General features: G+C 33.9%; 1 protein-coding gene and 1 long non-coding RNA gene across 42 annotated transcripts in view; one reads left to right on the top strand and one right to left on the bottom strand.

Moving 5' to 3' along the window:
* Window positions 1-16298, bottom strand: part of LOC144293759 (uncharacterized) — a 472204-nt gene that overhangs the window by 22380 nt on the left and 433526 nt on the right. The window lies entirely within an intron of this gene.
* LOC144293761 (uncharacterized) overlaps window positions 1-16298 on the top strand; it is a 394465-nt gene that overhangs the window by 374293 nt on the left and 3874 nt on the right. For both annotated transcript variants that reach the window (XR_013361014.1, XR_013361013.1), the window contains one exon: window positions 14312-14453. This is a non-coding gene — a long non-coding RNA (uncharacterized LOC144293761). The remainder of the gene's footprint in view (window positions 1-14311; window positions 14454-16298) is intronic.

The following is a 16298-nucleotide window of genomic DNA, read 5'->3' as shown; positions in this document are numbered from 1 at the left end:
TTCCCTAACACCCATGACATTTTTAAAAGTCATAAAGTTTAATTATTCTAGTCTAGCATCAATTGTAGATCACAAGTTCTTATAACAAATCAATTTATTTAAAAGTTATGTTTTGTGTTATGACCCCTTATGATAACTAACTATCCCCAATACTTTGTCATTTTTCAAAATGTTCTGATGTATAATTTCTCCATTTTAACTGACCTTGTATCAAAACTTTCTATCTCAGGGGCACCCAGTAGGCTCAGTTGGAAAAGCCTGAGACTCTTGATCTCAGGTGTTCTGAGTTTGAGCCCCACATTGGGTATAGAGAATACTAAAAATTAATAAATAAGCTTAAAAAATATTTCTACCTCAAATCAATACATTTAATATTTCTATTTCATCTTTTGTCTCTGTTAACATAAAAAATGACTTATGTTTGCAGCAGATGGCAAATGGCTTCAAGATCAAAATAATAATTTAGTAATATATTTAAAAACAAATTAGTTAAATGAAAACCTGTCCACATTAAGACTTGTACAAAATACTCATTACAGCTTCATTCAGAATAGCAAAAATTGATAAACAACCAAAGTATGTATGAATAATCAATAAAATGGATCCAAGTACTATGTGGTAACAAGCAACAAATTGCCAATATGCATAATATACATGAATCCTAAAGGCTTTATGTTAGGTGAAGGAAGTCCACCACAAACTTGATAGTGGATGATTACATTTTTTAAGTTCTAAGAGAGGCAAAGCACAGGGATGGCAGATCTGTGGTTGCCAGGAAATGGGAATGAAAAGATAGCTTGAAACTGCTGGAACATATAGAGAAGCAAAAAATCAAACCCAAACGAAGAAGGTTGCTGCAAAGTTAGCCATCACTTTCCCAAAAGAGTCAAAGCTCAGAGCGCAGAAATGAACAATATGTCCATCAATTTTCAGGTCATGGATAAAGCAAGGCAGAATAGAGAAAGATGACATATATTTCCAGGTACCACTCAGTAGTAACTTGCAGAGCTCCACACCACACTCTAGCAAAGGCAGTGAGGAAAGAAAAGGTGCAAAAAAACATGTTATGTTCCTTCCAAGCATTGTTTACTCTAGCTAAACCACTGAATAAGAGTCCAGTGGTTTTCAAACTGTTGTCCAGAAGCTATTTTTGTAATAATACAAATTCCTAATATTATTGTTGTCTTTTTCAAGCTCATTCTCTCACTATGTAGATTGGGAAACTTCTCAGAGACTATATATTGCAATGGCATCATTACTCTGAAGGCTAATGGAATGTGCGTTTATATAGTCTTGGGTTTCAGATGTTTTGGGGGTTTAATTATAAATATGGTAAACATTAGAAGAGAGAACTCAAATAAAACTGTGGAAATAAGTCATAAGACCCAAAAGTTTGAGAATTGTTAGCATAGGTAAATAAATAATGGACCACCTACCAAGATTGGGTCTGGAACTACCCTTCCCTTCCAGGATAATAAGCAGTATTTGCTTCCAGGTTCAAGCTGTGAGAATTAGTTTCTAACCACAGCAAAATATTTGCATGGAGAGCTCATATGGTTGAAAAGCAGAACATAGCCAAGTTCACTAACAGACCACTACAGGGGACACAGATGAAAAGGACAAAACTCTAAATGTCCCTCCATTCAACAAAATAACATTACCCTAAGGCAGTTCAATACATAGGACAATCCTTATTTTACAGACTTTATGACAGACACATGCTCAGAGGATGCCCAAAGGCAGCTAATTCAGAAGAATAGAGACTAACACAACCACAGGAAAATATATTACTTCTCATAGTGTTACTCTCAAATATAAAAGCACAACAAAGGACAAATAAATATTTGAGAAAGGTAAACAAAATGAAAGAAAAGTTTGCTCTAAACAGTAAGAATAATTGGTCCAGTCAAAACCTGGATTTATGAGGATCAAAAAAAATACTATGCAATAATAGATTCGAAAGTATGCTATATTCAGAAAAATGCATGAACTTCTCAGAACTTCAACAACTTTACCTCTAATTTAGCAAGAAGACTGGAATGAGTTATCTCATTAGTTATGTCTGATACCAACTGACTGACAAAGCAACAAGTCCTTTGTCTTGAAAGTTTTGACTATTACTGATCCTAGAATTATTATAACAAAAACAAAGGACAATATAAAAGCATTTTCACATACATAATGACCAAAAATACTTAACTTCCTCATTGTCTTCCTAAAAAACTTCAATTTTCTCAACAATTAAATAAGTTTCTAAGATCTTTCATTTTCCTAATCAATAAAATTCTACATCATTTCAAATGAGTCATTTCTGCTTGGTATTTATTAACAAAGCCAACTAAATATCAGCTATGAAAACAAAAAAGAACTTGAGGAAGTGCACTAGAAAATATAAATGAGGAAGATAGGCTCTGTATCTAACCTAGGAGTGCAGTGGACAAATGTGTCATTAGACAGGGGCAACAGCCCAATAGTATATAGGTCCAAATTATGTAAAGAGAATGAACGAGAACTTCCAGTGAAGTAATTAGAAATGACTCATGACTCTGCACCTTCACTGCATAATTGATGAGACCTATGCCTAAAATCTTACATTCGATCATTTACCTTCCAGGGCAGATATATGAAGCAAGCAAACCTACCTATATCAATCAAGATGTTGTTGCTAAAACAACAACACATCAGCAGTGCCTGAGAAAACCAACATTAATATCTTGCCAGTCAAATGTCCATCATGGATCAGCTGGGGGCTCTACTCTGCTTTGTCTTCACCCAAGGGCCCATGCAAAATAGGCTCCATTTGGGGACTTCCATGTTTGCTAAGGTGAAAAGGAATGCACATGGTAAATGGGACCAAGCTCAACATTTTTAGCTGGAAGTTTACAAAGTGCATGTTTTCACCCATGTTTTATTCACGGAAGCACAGCTAGCTTTAGGAATAGTGCACTGAAATCCTGTGCTTGGAGGACAAATGGTCATAACTTTTTGCTGAATAGCATTTATGACTGATATATTTCATAGAATTATTACCTTTTATTTTATCACATCATTTTTGATAATAAGGATTAAATTTATTCCTAAAAAGGAGAGGTATTGATAAATTTAGCACACACAGATTTGAATCTAGTTTTTTTTTTTCTCCTGTTGCCAAAGATTCCTTGTGTAATTGGGGCAAATCACCCTATCTAAGATCTCCCATTTCCTCAGGTATAAAATCAATTTAAGACCTTCATTTCTTTATTAATAAAATCCTAGATGGTTTTAAAGAGACTTTCCCTGCTGGCTTGACATTTGGTTCTACATTACAGACAAGAAAGTAAGAAATTTAATGCACAGATAAGTTAAGTGACTTAAAGAATTTCACAGGACATGTTAGTAATCTGTTTGAAATATACTACATCATTTATATAACTAAGGTTACATATATTTTATGTCAAATGCACACGGTGAAAATAAAAAGGAAAAAAATGCACATGGTGAATCTCCCAAAATAAAAACAAAGAAATAGTAATCATAATTGCAACCACAGAAATGGAACCTGTCTTTACAAGGCCAAATGATCTATTTACTTTTTCAAATCTCCATTTGCGTATCACATACTGGGCTCTTAGAGGTTAATGGTTATAGAATGAAAAAAAATGAGATAAATGTGGAAGAGAACTGAAAAATTTGTCATGTCATAGTCCAGACAGTATCTAAGATGTATTGCATAAAATATTTGTCAGCAAATGCACTTCAATCTCTGTAGGATTCTCTACACTTGAAAGAACAGATGTTCATTGTGTTTGATGAGCTACAAAACCATTGCCTGCACTGAAAACAAAACAACCAGGAAAGAAGTGACATTGACATTGACATGCAGCAAAAGCAGTCCCTTCACAGCAAATTTGTGTTCAATGGCTTTTACCTTCCTTGAGTATTCTGTGAGGTTCTAGTAAAAAAAAAATCAAGAAAATAGTTGTTTATTTTGCTTGATTTTATTATGGATTTGCTTACTTCATTTTCCTCTCAAGATGGGAGTCAGAATATTAAATATATGTAACACATTTTTTTTTAATTTTCAGCAATACAAGTAATACAAAAATGATTGTGTTCTCTTTATAAAAATGGGATACTAGTAATGATAAATGATTTACAAATTAAAATTGTTTTTCATATTCTCCTCTATCTCCCAGAATCAGTTACTGGTTTTAATTTTTTTTTCTGTATGTTTACAAGCAATAATATCTGATAATATGCCTGTGTATAAAGTTTATATACACTGTAAAGTTTAATTACACTGTAAGTATAAATATGCTTATCTTTGTTACATATGTAATATTCAGGCTATAAATAAAGTCATAGGATGTTTATTATTGTGTGCATTGTATTCTTTCTCAAAAGAAAGATCCTGTTTGATTTTTTTTAAGTTCAGTACAGAGCTAATATTAAGTCAGTATGTTCTTATATGATTACCACAGTTCTTGAAATGTAGTTTTTAAAATGTAGAAATAATTCCATGCTTGTATTTACCCCTAGCTAGTAGCAATACATTTACCCCAAGCCCTCCTACTTCCCCCAAGCTAACTTATTTTTCCCTAAAGAGCCCCATGACCCAGCAACTACAAAGTTAACACTTGGCCTAGCAGATCTTGCACCAGTGCCCTGGGCAGTCAGTAACTTTTCTTTCTTTCTTTCTTTTTTTTTTTTAAGATTTTTATTTATTTATTTATTTATTTATTTATTTATTTATTTATTTATTTATGATAGACATAGAGAGAGAGAGAGGCAGAGACCACAGGCAGAGGTAGAAGCAGGCTCCATGCTGGGAGCCCAACGCAGGACTCGATCCCGGGACTCCAGGATTGCGCCCTGGGCCAAAGGCAGGTGCTAAACCACTGAGCCACCCAGGGATCTCGTCAGTAACTTTTCTGAATCACCAAAGCACTTAATTATTCTCAATATCACCCCTGGATATATCAAAATATAATTTGTCATTTTGCCATTGGTAATTTCTTCTCTCACTTTCTTATGTTACTTCTCTTCATTTCACTTTCTACCTTCTAAAAACTATAAAATGTAAGACAAACAAAAAACAACAACTATAAAATGTAATTATAATTGCCTTAGTGTGATGGGGGTAGGGTTTTTTTTTCTATGTTGTTTATTGCTAGATCCCAAGTGCCAGGCATATGGTAGGCTCAGTGAATGTTTATTGAATTAATATTCTCATGCTTCTGCCAATATTGAAAATCTTTATAATTTTTGCTAGTAAAATAAATTGAAAATATCACATCGGTCAGTTGAAATCGAACATTGTATTTCAAATGGTTATGGTTTATATAAATATATATATTCTATAAATTGCCAGATTATATGCTAGTTTATTGGTAACAGATTTTTTTCTCTATTGTTTCTCTCATATTGTTTTTCAATAAATTTTTTAGATCCTTATACATTATCTGAGGGCTACTTTGCTTCTGGGGGGTATTTTGCTTCTGATATAATTATCAATTATTCTTTCCATTCATTTAAATTTAATTTGCAGATACAGTCTGATTTCTTTTATAATTCCAGGGTAGAATTATTTAAATTCCATTACTTAAATATTTTGCTTTTTTTCCTAATTACCAATGTCACTTCACTGCAGTAAGAAAAAGGGGCTTGCCTGATTTTTTTAATTTTGAAAATGTACTTTTAAAAATTTTCAGTAAAAGTTAGTTACATTAGACAGGATGAGAAGGTTTGTAGTCTTACATTATACAACCCCAGGGCCTTGGTGCACTATTATGTAAATGTTCTTTCTCACTCTTCTTGTTCCACAGAGGATGTGAGGGCTCAATTCGCACGGTCACTCCGTACTCAGGCTTTTGGAGACTCCAAGACATATAGCTGTACCACAGGTAGCATGTAATCTTAAAACAGGGTAAAAGATAGCTCCAGTGCTAGACCTGGTATATATTTCTTCTACACACAGATTATTTGCCAGAACTGGTCACATATCCATGCTCCCCCATAAGGGAGCTGGAAACTGTGAATGAACATGGAATATTTGGTAGATAATTTGGTAGATATATACCTTTACTAATGTTTTCTAGTTCCCAAATATTCCTTTGCTCCTTTCTTTCCTTAAATGAAACAAAATAAAATCTTTCTTAAGGGAACAAACTACAAACTTTGTCTACTCTGTGTGTGTGGTCTCTGAGTGACAGATGGTGGTCCCTGCTTCATTTTGAAAATGTCTCTTCTTGGTCCAGAGGACCTGATAAATCATGTTGCTGTCTCCTCATACTTTTGTCTAATGATAGAAATGGGATACCCCAATTACAATGTATTTCTTTTAATGGAACAACAAAGCCATTCATAACATTTCTGAAATTGTGAGGGTGCTTTTTCTGGGAGTAATGAACATTTCTTAATTAGGCATTGATTTGCTTTTTGCACAGACTCCCTTGTTCATTTTTCTCCATGGGCTCTGACACTGTACTATAGAGGCTGTTATGGACTGAATGTTTGTGTGTTCCCCAAATTCATATGTTTAACTCCTAACCTCCAGTGTGGCTATATTTGGAGAAGGAGCTTTTAAGAAGTAATTCAGGTTAAATGAAGTCAAAAGATGGGGTCCTGATCCAACAGGATCAGTGTCCTTGCAAGAAAAGACAGTAGCGTGCTTATTCCCTATCTATCATCTATCTATCTATCTATCTATCTATCTATCTATCTATCTATCTATCTATCATCTCTGCACAAAGGCCAAGCTGGGGTACAGCAAGAAGATAGCTCTGCAAGCTAGGAAGTCATCCTCTCTTTATCAGAAACCAGAAACTAAATTGGTCAGACTTGATCATGGACTTCTATCCTCCAAGGCTGTAAGAAAATGATTTTATTTTATTTTATTTTATTTTTGCTATTTAGGCCACCCAGTCTGTAGTATTTTGTTAACAGCTGCTGAGTTGACTAATAGAGGGACATTTCCCTTGCTCTCCTTCTTAGTGGCCACATCCTCAGTGGTTGCTGAGGAATATATGCAGCCTTCAAATCCCCTCTGTACTCACAGCAGGTGGGGAGTGGGGGGACAAAGGCTCTTTACTTCCATAGAGTCACAGCAGTTTTCAACTGTACACTCATAGTCTGTTTAGCACTGTAGTCTCTATTCACATGTTTGAATCCAGTCATTTCCAGTTATTTTTTAAAAATAGTTTTTAGTTCTACTATCTTTCTTTACTTTTTTTGCCTAATGCTTTTCTCACAAATTATGCTCTCAGACTTCTCTGGCAAAGCCATACCCCTACTCTGATTTGTATCCTGAATCATTTATGCACTGACAGGTACTACTAGTTGTCATACCGTTATACCAATATGTTTCCTGAATCATCTTAATCAGGTAGGAAGTTCAGCAGTAAGAAGAAAGGCTACACTCTTAATCTGGTTTTCACTTCAAGGCTGAATTTCAAAGACCTTTGTTGCCACATATTTTCATGGGTGTTATTTCACTGTAAAGGTTAAAAAGCAATTCGCTGCTTCAATATTTGTACACTCAGAAATTTTCAGATTTCTTCATTACTTTTTATTTTGGTTTGAAAACAATCTAATTATTTTCTGAGCTTTTCATTTGCATGTAATACCTAGTCAAATCCAGTCAATAACAATCAATAATAGTACTGTAATTCAATTCTCCATAACCTTCCCCAAGAACTAAAAGTTCACCAAGTCTAAAAAAAAAAAAAAAAAAAAGAAGAAGAAGACTTCCTCAAGCCTTTCCTCTGGCTTCCAAGTTAGGTCTGATGAGTTTTACTAAACACTTTATTATTGCATGACATAGAGCACTATCTTTTCATTCTCAGGAATTAATTTCTTAATTGGTCATCACCTGGCCCTTAAAATAATGCCAGTTATTTTAGGCATTTGTAATGGTAATCTCACTTTCAATGAGTATTAGTCAGGATAGGATAGAATAGATAATGCTATAGTAACAACACCAAAATTTCAAGGACTTAAAATAGCATACCTATTTCTAATTCTGATGGCATATATGATGTAAGCTAGCAGAGGTTTCTGCTCCACCAGGAAGTGGAATCAATTCTTCTACCCTTTGAATCTGGAGTTGGCTTGTGACCTGATTTTACCAAAGGGATGACAGGAAATGTGACTGATGCAAATAGAGACTTGAAATGACTAGGATATTGGAATTTGCTCTTGCTTTTGTACACTTGAAACCATAAAAGAGCCATATGAACAAACTCATAATAGTGTTCTAGAAGATGAGGGAAACCATGTAAACACCCTGTGTCACAATTTACTTCCAGATATGAGGGAGACCATTTAGATCATCTAGACCAGAAGAACTACCTATCCACTAATAGTGAGTAAGGGACAGGCAGGGCTAGGTAGGGAGACAAGGGAGGGGGCCACGGAATCAGGCTCACAAAAATCCCAAAAGTGTGGAGATGAAAGGAAACCAGAGATAAACCAGACCATCCTGTCCCAGGTGCCAGAGGTGGGGTCTTGTTATAACTGCTACTTGTGACCAACAAAAAAATTTACCAGTCCCTAAGAAAGGAAGTAAGCCATTAAAGGTGTTATCACTAGTCTTTACTCAATGGTGATACCAATAGAGATGTTAAAAGGATTTAGGTTCCCTGATTGGCTTTCAATAAAAGCCCAACCCCAAAGGCCCTCAGTGGCAGCCATTAGGGATTCCTCTCTCTTCTGAGAGCTTTCTCTCTATCCTTGCTTAATAAACTTCTATGGCTTTATCCACTCTTCCTTTCATCTAACTGATACATGAACTATTATCTAGAAATGGTGCTGTAACAAAAAGCTAAAACATGTTGCATTAGTTTTGGGTCTGGGGTTGGTGAAGACTGGAAAAGCAGCAAGAAAATTGTGAAGGTTGGAAAAAATGGCCATGAAACTGCTATATCAGGCTGGAAAAATGGCAACCTGTATTTTACAATGGTGGAAAAACTGTTAGAACTGTTGTCTGTTGAGAACTTGGAATACAGAAATGTACCCAAGGAACCTGATGATTTGGCTAAATAATTGCTAGAATTTAATATAGAAAATTCACAAATATCTATATCTTTGAATAAATAATATTTACCAATTTTCTCAGATTGCCTCCCTTTGCCATCTAGGTATACCTTCTACCCTCCTACTCTCGGGGAGGCTGAACAGTATGCACAAAAATTAATAGGCAATATTACTCCCTGACTTGTATTAGGTTCAAAAATTTAGAAGCACTGGCATAGAATAGGAGGATGTAAGGACAGTGTAGTGTAGGATGTAGGATAAGTAGTGTATTTAATGCCACAGCTACTTTTCTGTCAAGACACAGGTTGATGGTGATGGAGGTCCAACACCAAAGGTCATATTTCCTGTCCCTCTTACAGCTATAGCTGCCTCTCCAGTTTCTTTCTCCCTTTCCCCACTTCTAGTTCCCAAAGCTCCCCACAACAGCATCCCTTGCTATTGGCCCAAGACTGCTTTATATCCTTGATGATTTTTTTTTAATTCTGGATTTTCTAATTAGACTCTGAATGATATTATTTTTTTTTATAATAAGAAGACTTGTTAGAATAGAAAGTCCTTAAAAATTATGGATTAAAAAAATTATGGATTACTTTTATAGGTCTTAGTTTGTAAAACTGCTTTGTATCAGCATTATAAAGACAGATTAATGATCCTAAATACTATTTATGTTTTTGTAGCTGAAGGGGAGAAGGCATAGGTCCATCTACAGAACAATGACATTTTTAGTGAACTGTTAGCACAACCTGTGATTTTTCAAGGCAGAATGCTTGGATTTTATTAATTAGCACAGGAAGGGAAAAAAATACTGGCCTGAGAAAAGTAACAAAGATTGCATGGAAAATAAAGAACAGAGTAGGATTAACAGAATGCCCCAAAAATAAGCACATCCTGTTTTTCATTTACACAGCATTGGTACAAATTTTAAAACAAGAATAAATACACTGTTTAACAAAACATTCATTTGCGTAAAAAAGAAAACCCAAACCAAGGAAAAGCAAAAAACTGAAACAAAAAAATCAGATTAGTTACGTCTTTTGGAGGGAGGGGATGTGACCGGAAGAATTACACATTTATACATTTGAATATGTATATACTTTGGTATTTATAAATAAGAAAAATGGATGTAATCATGTGCTATAGAAGAATACTGGAAATGATTAAATAAATATTGCCTTAAATCAACTTTATAATTCATGTGGATCACATTTGAGCTGACGTGTTACAAAGCAAGCCACAATTTAACACGGTATGAATCATTTTTAAAGGAAATTTAGGTGAGGTTACAGTTCTTAAAGGGAAAATTCTAATCACACATAAATAATCATAATGCTATTCTATAAAGAGAAATTAAAAACAGAAGTTACCAATTAGGATTTGAGAAGCATGTATAATATAATGGAAAAAGCCACATATATTATCTAGGAAGAAACCATAGCAAGTAGATTGTGTATCTGATGATGTTAACAAATATTTTACCCCTTTACGTTTGAGCCAACCAACATTTTAGAAACTAACAATTAAGAGAATTTTACCAAAGACGAGTAACTTGAATATTAAATGCACTAGTCAATACAGAGTTGACTTGACTCAAATGCATTTACTCTATTTTCTTACTAAGCATAATAATGCAGCTTTGATTTCATATTTTCACTTTCTTTTCAGTCAAAACATAGACTTTAGAGTTTCTGCAAATGTCATTTGATAGCCTCATCTTGTTTTAAAAATATTACTAAGGAACTGCAGAGAGAGAGAGAGACGGGAAGTAGAATGGGAAATCACATTTTTAATTTGATTTATTTCTTCTGAAAGCTATTACTAAACTTTATCTGGATATCAAGAAAACATATGATGAAACTGCACCTGTAATTCTTTAAATATATGTGCTACTGGATTATATACTTTGACCACAATGGAAAAAAAACTTGGATTTGGAGAATAAATTTAAATTCACATCTTGTTAATATTTATATTTGCTCTCAAAGTGAGTATACCCCAGGCTCAGTCCCTAATCCTCTTCTCTGTCTGTATCACTCACATGGTGATCTCATCCACATTCCTGGCTTTAAATACCACTGTAACCTCTATGATACAGAATTTATATTTCCATCAAAGAAGTTTCTCTCAAACTTTAAACCTGAATATCCAATTCTCTACTCGATATTTCTACTAAAATCCCTAACAAATATCAAAACTCAACTTGTCCAAAGCTGACCTCCTGATCTTCCCACCTCCTGAACTACTAAAAGCATAGCCTTTCCCATAACATGGGAAACTCAATCTTTTATTTGCTCAGATGAAAAAATTTGGAGACATTTTTTATCTTCTCATATCCCACATCCAGTTCATCAGGAAACCCTGTTGGCTGTGCACTCAAAATATATCCAGGAACCTATCAATTTTGTCCATCACCACTACCATGGTCCTGACTGAAGTCACCATCATCTCTGTTCTGGACCACTGGGATACACTCCTAACCAGTTTATTTCCATCATTACTCAGCTATATTCTTAAACATGTATATCAAATCATTTTTCTTCTCTGTTCAAAACTGCAGTGTTTCCTCATTTCACTAAGAATAAATGCCAAAATGTCCTTTATTTCTCATTCTACTCTATCCACAAGAGTCTCCTTTTTGCTTCTTGATCAGGTCGGTTACATTCCTAGTTTAGGACATTGTCAAGGACTGAAATGCTCTTCAGATATTTGTCTTGACAATTTCCATACCTTTCTTAATCTGCTCAAATGTCACCAATCCACTAGGCCTACTTTGTCCAAATTGCATCATGATCACTACCTCCTTTCCATCCACTACTGATCTCCCTTATACTCCTGGGTATGTCTATAAATATGTGTGTGTGGGTTTCATTTTTTCAATAGCCTTTATATAATGTTCAACACATAAAATGTGCTCAAAAAATTTTTAAGTGGAAAAATCAATGTGAGTGACTGAACATTTATAACTAATGAATTCTGAAACTAACTAGGATGCAAATATGTAAAGCATAATTGGTAAACACTGTAATGTAATTTCTAATTTCAGAGGATTAAGTCATTTCAGATCATCCTCTTTAGTAATACGTAATTATTAGAATTACATTTAGCTTCTTTTTTTTCTCAGGCAAATCCCATTTCATTTATATTTTAAATGCCAATTTAATTTTCCAGTTCCTACTAGCATATTCACAAATAAAGACAATTTAAGTTAAAATTTTGCATAACCATAAAATTAACCCTGTTAATGGGATTGTTCTAGATCATTTACATTTTATTTAAATATAGAAAAGCTCCTGTGTAAATTGCTATATTAGTATTTGTTTTATGTTTGTGCCTTGTGTTCTTTTTCTCCTCAGTAGCTATATTTTTAAATTTTTGAAAATATATAATTTCGTGACCTAACGCAATAGGTAAAACTATTTTATTATTATATATAGGATCAACACAAAAGAACCATAATATGGAATCTTATCCAGGTTATTAGGAAGATGCTTGTCTTATTAGACCGAAGGGCAACAGTAATTTCAGTATCCAGCCACTTTTGGTTTTATCTTCTCAGTTAAGATCTGCTTTCTTTCATTAAGTTCACAAATTTGGTACTTTTAAGAGTTGTAAAATTACTTTTTCATATCTAACCAATATGTCATTTGACAATATTGTGATTATTCTTTTAGAAGTTAAGAAAAATTAGTACTTACAACATTAAACAAGATGTGATAACTAAAGATAATCTCTCTTCTTCTGCTCACTCAGCATGAGAATTAGGGGATGAAAGAAAAGCATAAATTCTTCACAAATAAATGTCATTTGAGACATAAATGACTCTAGAGAGTCACATGTAGCTAGGGAAAATAAAAGTAATAAAAATCAAATTTAAATATACAGATGTATCCTGAATCAATAGAAAAGGGTGGAATTTAAAATTTTGAAAAATACATAGAAACTTTACAAGCTTTTAACTCAAACCCAATTCTCACAAATGTTCATCTTCTCACTTTCCCCAAATATGATGATATATATTTTTGAGTAAAATAATGTAAAAATAAGATTATGATGGATAATAATTAAAATATCACATTTAAAGGAAATACACATTTTTGTCTTATTATCCACTAAAATATCATCACTCTGATAGATGCAGATAATTTTTATAGTTATTTTCATATAATATGGTTCAATAATAAGAGATTGTCAATGAAAGGTATTTTATTCATTAGTTGGCAGTAAGGCTTAGGCTATGATCAGTATTGTGCTTGAAATAAATAAATGGGTAGGAAGAAAAATGGATGGACAGATAAATTGATAGACCCCTGCAATTTAATCACAGAGACAAGCTATATATATAATATATATATATATAGCTATATAATATATTATATATATAAGCTAATTATACATATATAAGCTATATTATATATATATATAATCATTAAGTTGTATAATTAAATTTCTATAAGTCAATAGAGAAAAGTACAGCTGTACTCTACTGATCTGTCTCTCTCCAGATGGTCTGGGACCATCTGGAGAGAGGCAGAGTGTTCCATTGAGTTAGTTCTTTTTCTCTAGCTTAATTAATCTTTGATTCTAGAAGAGCTAATTTACCTGTTTCACATGAGCCTAGAACATAAAGAATATAATCAAAAATCAGGTTTGAGGGCAGCCCAGGTGGCTCAGCGGTTTAGCGCCGCCTTTGGCCCAGGTCGTGATCCTGGAGACCCGGGATCGAGTCCCACGTCAGGCTCCCTGCATGGAGCCTGCTTCTCCCTCTGCCTGTGTCTCTGCCTCTCTCTCTCTTTGTGTGTGTCTCTCATGAATAAATTAAAAAAAGAAAAAAAGAAAAACAAGTTTGAGGATGGGTGGGAAAGCCTGACCTTGGCACTCTCCATATCGAAGTACACCCTTTGCAAACAAAAACAATAAACCAATTAGCCAATTTCCCTTTACTAAAAGCCCTTAAATTTGTTTTTCCCTACCAAGGCTGAAAATACTCTCTACATCCCTGTGGGAACACTGTTTTGACCACCTTACATTTAATGTAAATGACCAAACTGTTCAAAATATTTTAGGAACAGTATCTAAATCACTAAAGTGGATAATTTCCTCTGAGAATGAAAAACAACTCATTATAAAAGGAGCTAACCACCTCCAGGTGTTATCAGATTGGACTTTCAAAATTCCAAAAGTATCCTTTCTCTTTTAGAGGACTGATTCCTGTGTCTAATCACATTACATATCCTCTTCCTTAAGAGAAGGTTGTTTTGATGAAAATCTTACAAGTAACCTATAAAATAAATTTTCTTCTAAGTCTACCAAGGCATGAAGATTAATGGAGAAAGAAGAAAGCCATTTTTCTGTGTGGATCACCTATAGTTAAGTTACACCTTGCTAAACAAAGGAAGAGAGAAAACAGATGGCTCGAGAAAATTATAGAAGACTTGTAGTTCCAGGTAGGTATTAATTACCAAAATCTGTATTACGGGAGAAATAATCATAGGTAATTACTCATTGCATGAGCTTTCTTTACTTATATGAGTTTGGCTCACATATATAAATTGCTTTACCCATCACTTAAACTGGCCATTTTACTAGTTGACTAATGAAACCAAATACATTACTGTATATGGAAAAATATTACTTGTCATCATTGGATTTATACTAAATCTAGCATTCTTTTTTTATAATTTCAAAAAGTAAAAAAAATACTGACCTTCACATCCTATATTATAATTAACACATTCATTTGGTTTAGCCTTTGTACTTGATGCCAATTTCTAAAACAAAACAATTAAAAGGGAAAGTCTCATGAAGAAAGGGGGTTGCCATATATTTTGTTTTATTTATAAAAAATTAAAAATAGATAACATACTTGTGCCAGACACAGATATTTTATTTATTATCTTTCAAAATAATTCTGAGAGTAAAATCTCATCTTTATTTTATAGATTAGGAAGCAGAGGCTTAAAGAGGTAAAGCATTTTGCCCAGAGTGAATCATTTAAAAAAACTGTAGAAGAAAAACTGAACCTGTGTTTTTCTAGCAACAAATATTAATTTCATTTTATTATACCTCCAACTTCTTTTTTTTTAAATATTTTTTTATATATTTATTTATTTATGATAGTCACAGAGAGAGAGAGAGAGAGGCAGAGACACAGGCAGAGGGAGAAGCAGGCTCCATGCACCGGGAGCCCGATGTGGGATTCGATCCCGGGTCTCCAGGATCGCGCCCTGGGCCAAAGGCAGGCGCCAAACCACTGCGCCACCCAGGGATCCCAATATACCTCCAACTTCTAAATTTGAACTGAAATGTACTTGTAAAAAGTTGAAACATTAGAAAACAATAAGAAAGATTTTTCTTACATGACTTATGCAAGTATTTGCTTTAATTTTTTATTTAAATTCAATTTAATTAACATATACTGTATTATTAGTTTCAGAGGTAGAATTTAGTGATTCATCAGTTGCACACAACATTACATCAAGTAGCCTCCCCTTAATGCCCATCCAGTTATCCCATCACCCTTCCTACCTCCCCTCCAGCAACCTTCAGTTTGTTTCCTATAGTTAAAGTCTCTTATGGTTTGTCTCCCTCTCTGTTTTTGTCTTATTTTATTTATCCATCTCTTCCCCTATGTTCAGTTATATTTCTTAAATTCCACATATGAGTGAAATCACATTGTATTTGTCTTTCTCTGACTTATTTCCCTTAGCATAATATCCTCTAGTTCTATCCACATCGTTGTAAATGGTAAGATTTCATTCTTTTTAATGGCTAATATTCCACTGTGTACACACACACACACCACCATACATACTATATATACATATAGTGTATATATATATATATACCATATCTCCTTTATCCATTCATCTGTCATTGGACATCTGGGCTCTTTCCATATTTTGGCTATTGTGGACACTGCTGCTATAAACATTGCTGTGCATGTGTCCCTTTGAATTACTATGTTTGTATCCTTTGGGTAAATACATAGTAGTGCAATTGCTGAGTCACCAAGTAGCTCTATTTTTAACTTTTTGAGGAGCCTCCATCCTGCCTTCCAGAGGAATTTGTACTAATTTTTAAGTAATCATGTCAAAACTGTATGTGGTATATATGGCTATATCAAGTACGAAATCTTACCATATCAAGACAAATACTGTTTTAGTTCTCACCTTTTTCATGTAATATTTACGCATTTGTATATCACCATTTGTAGCAGCCCCTGGTGACTGTCTTCTAAAATAACTTTACCTCTTAACCTTGGCCTTCAGGCCCCAGTGTATTCCCCTCTT

The sequence above is a fragment of the Canis aureus genome, chromosome 22 (genome assembly GCF_053574225.1).
Source record: "Canis aureus isolate CA01 chromosome 22, VMU_Caureus_v.1.0, whole genome shotgun sequence".
NCBI lineage: Eukaryota > Metazoa > Chordata > Mammalia > Carnivora > Canidae > Canis > Canis aureus.
This window is presented reverse-complemented; position numbering and strand designations above follow the sequence as displayed.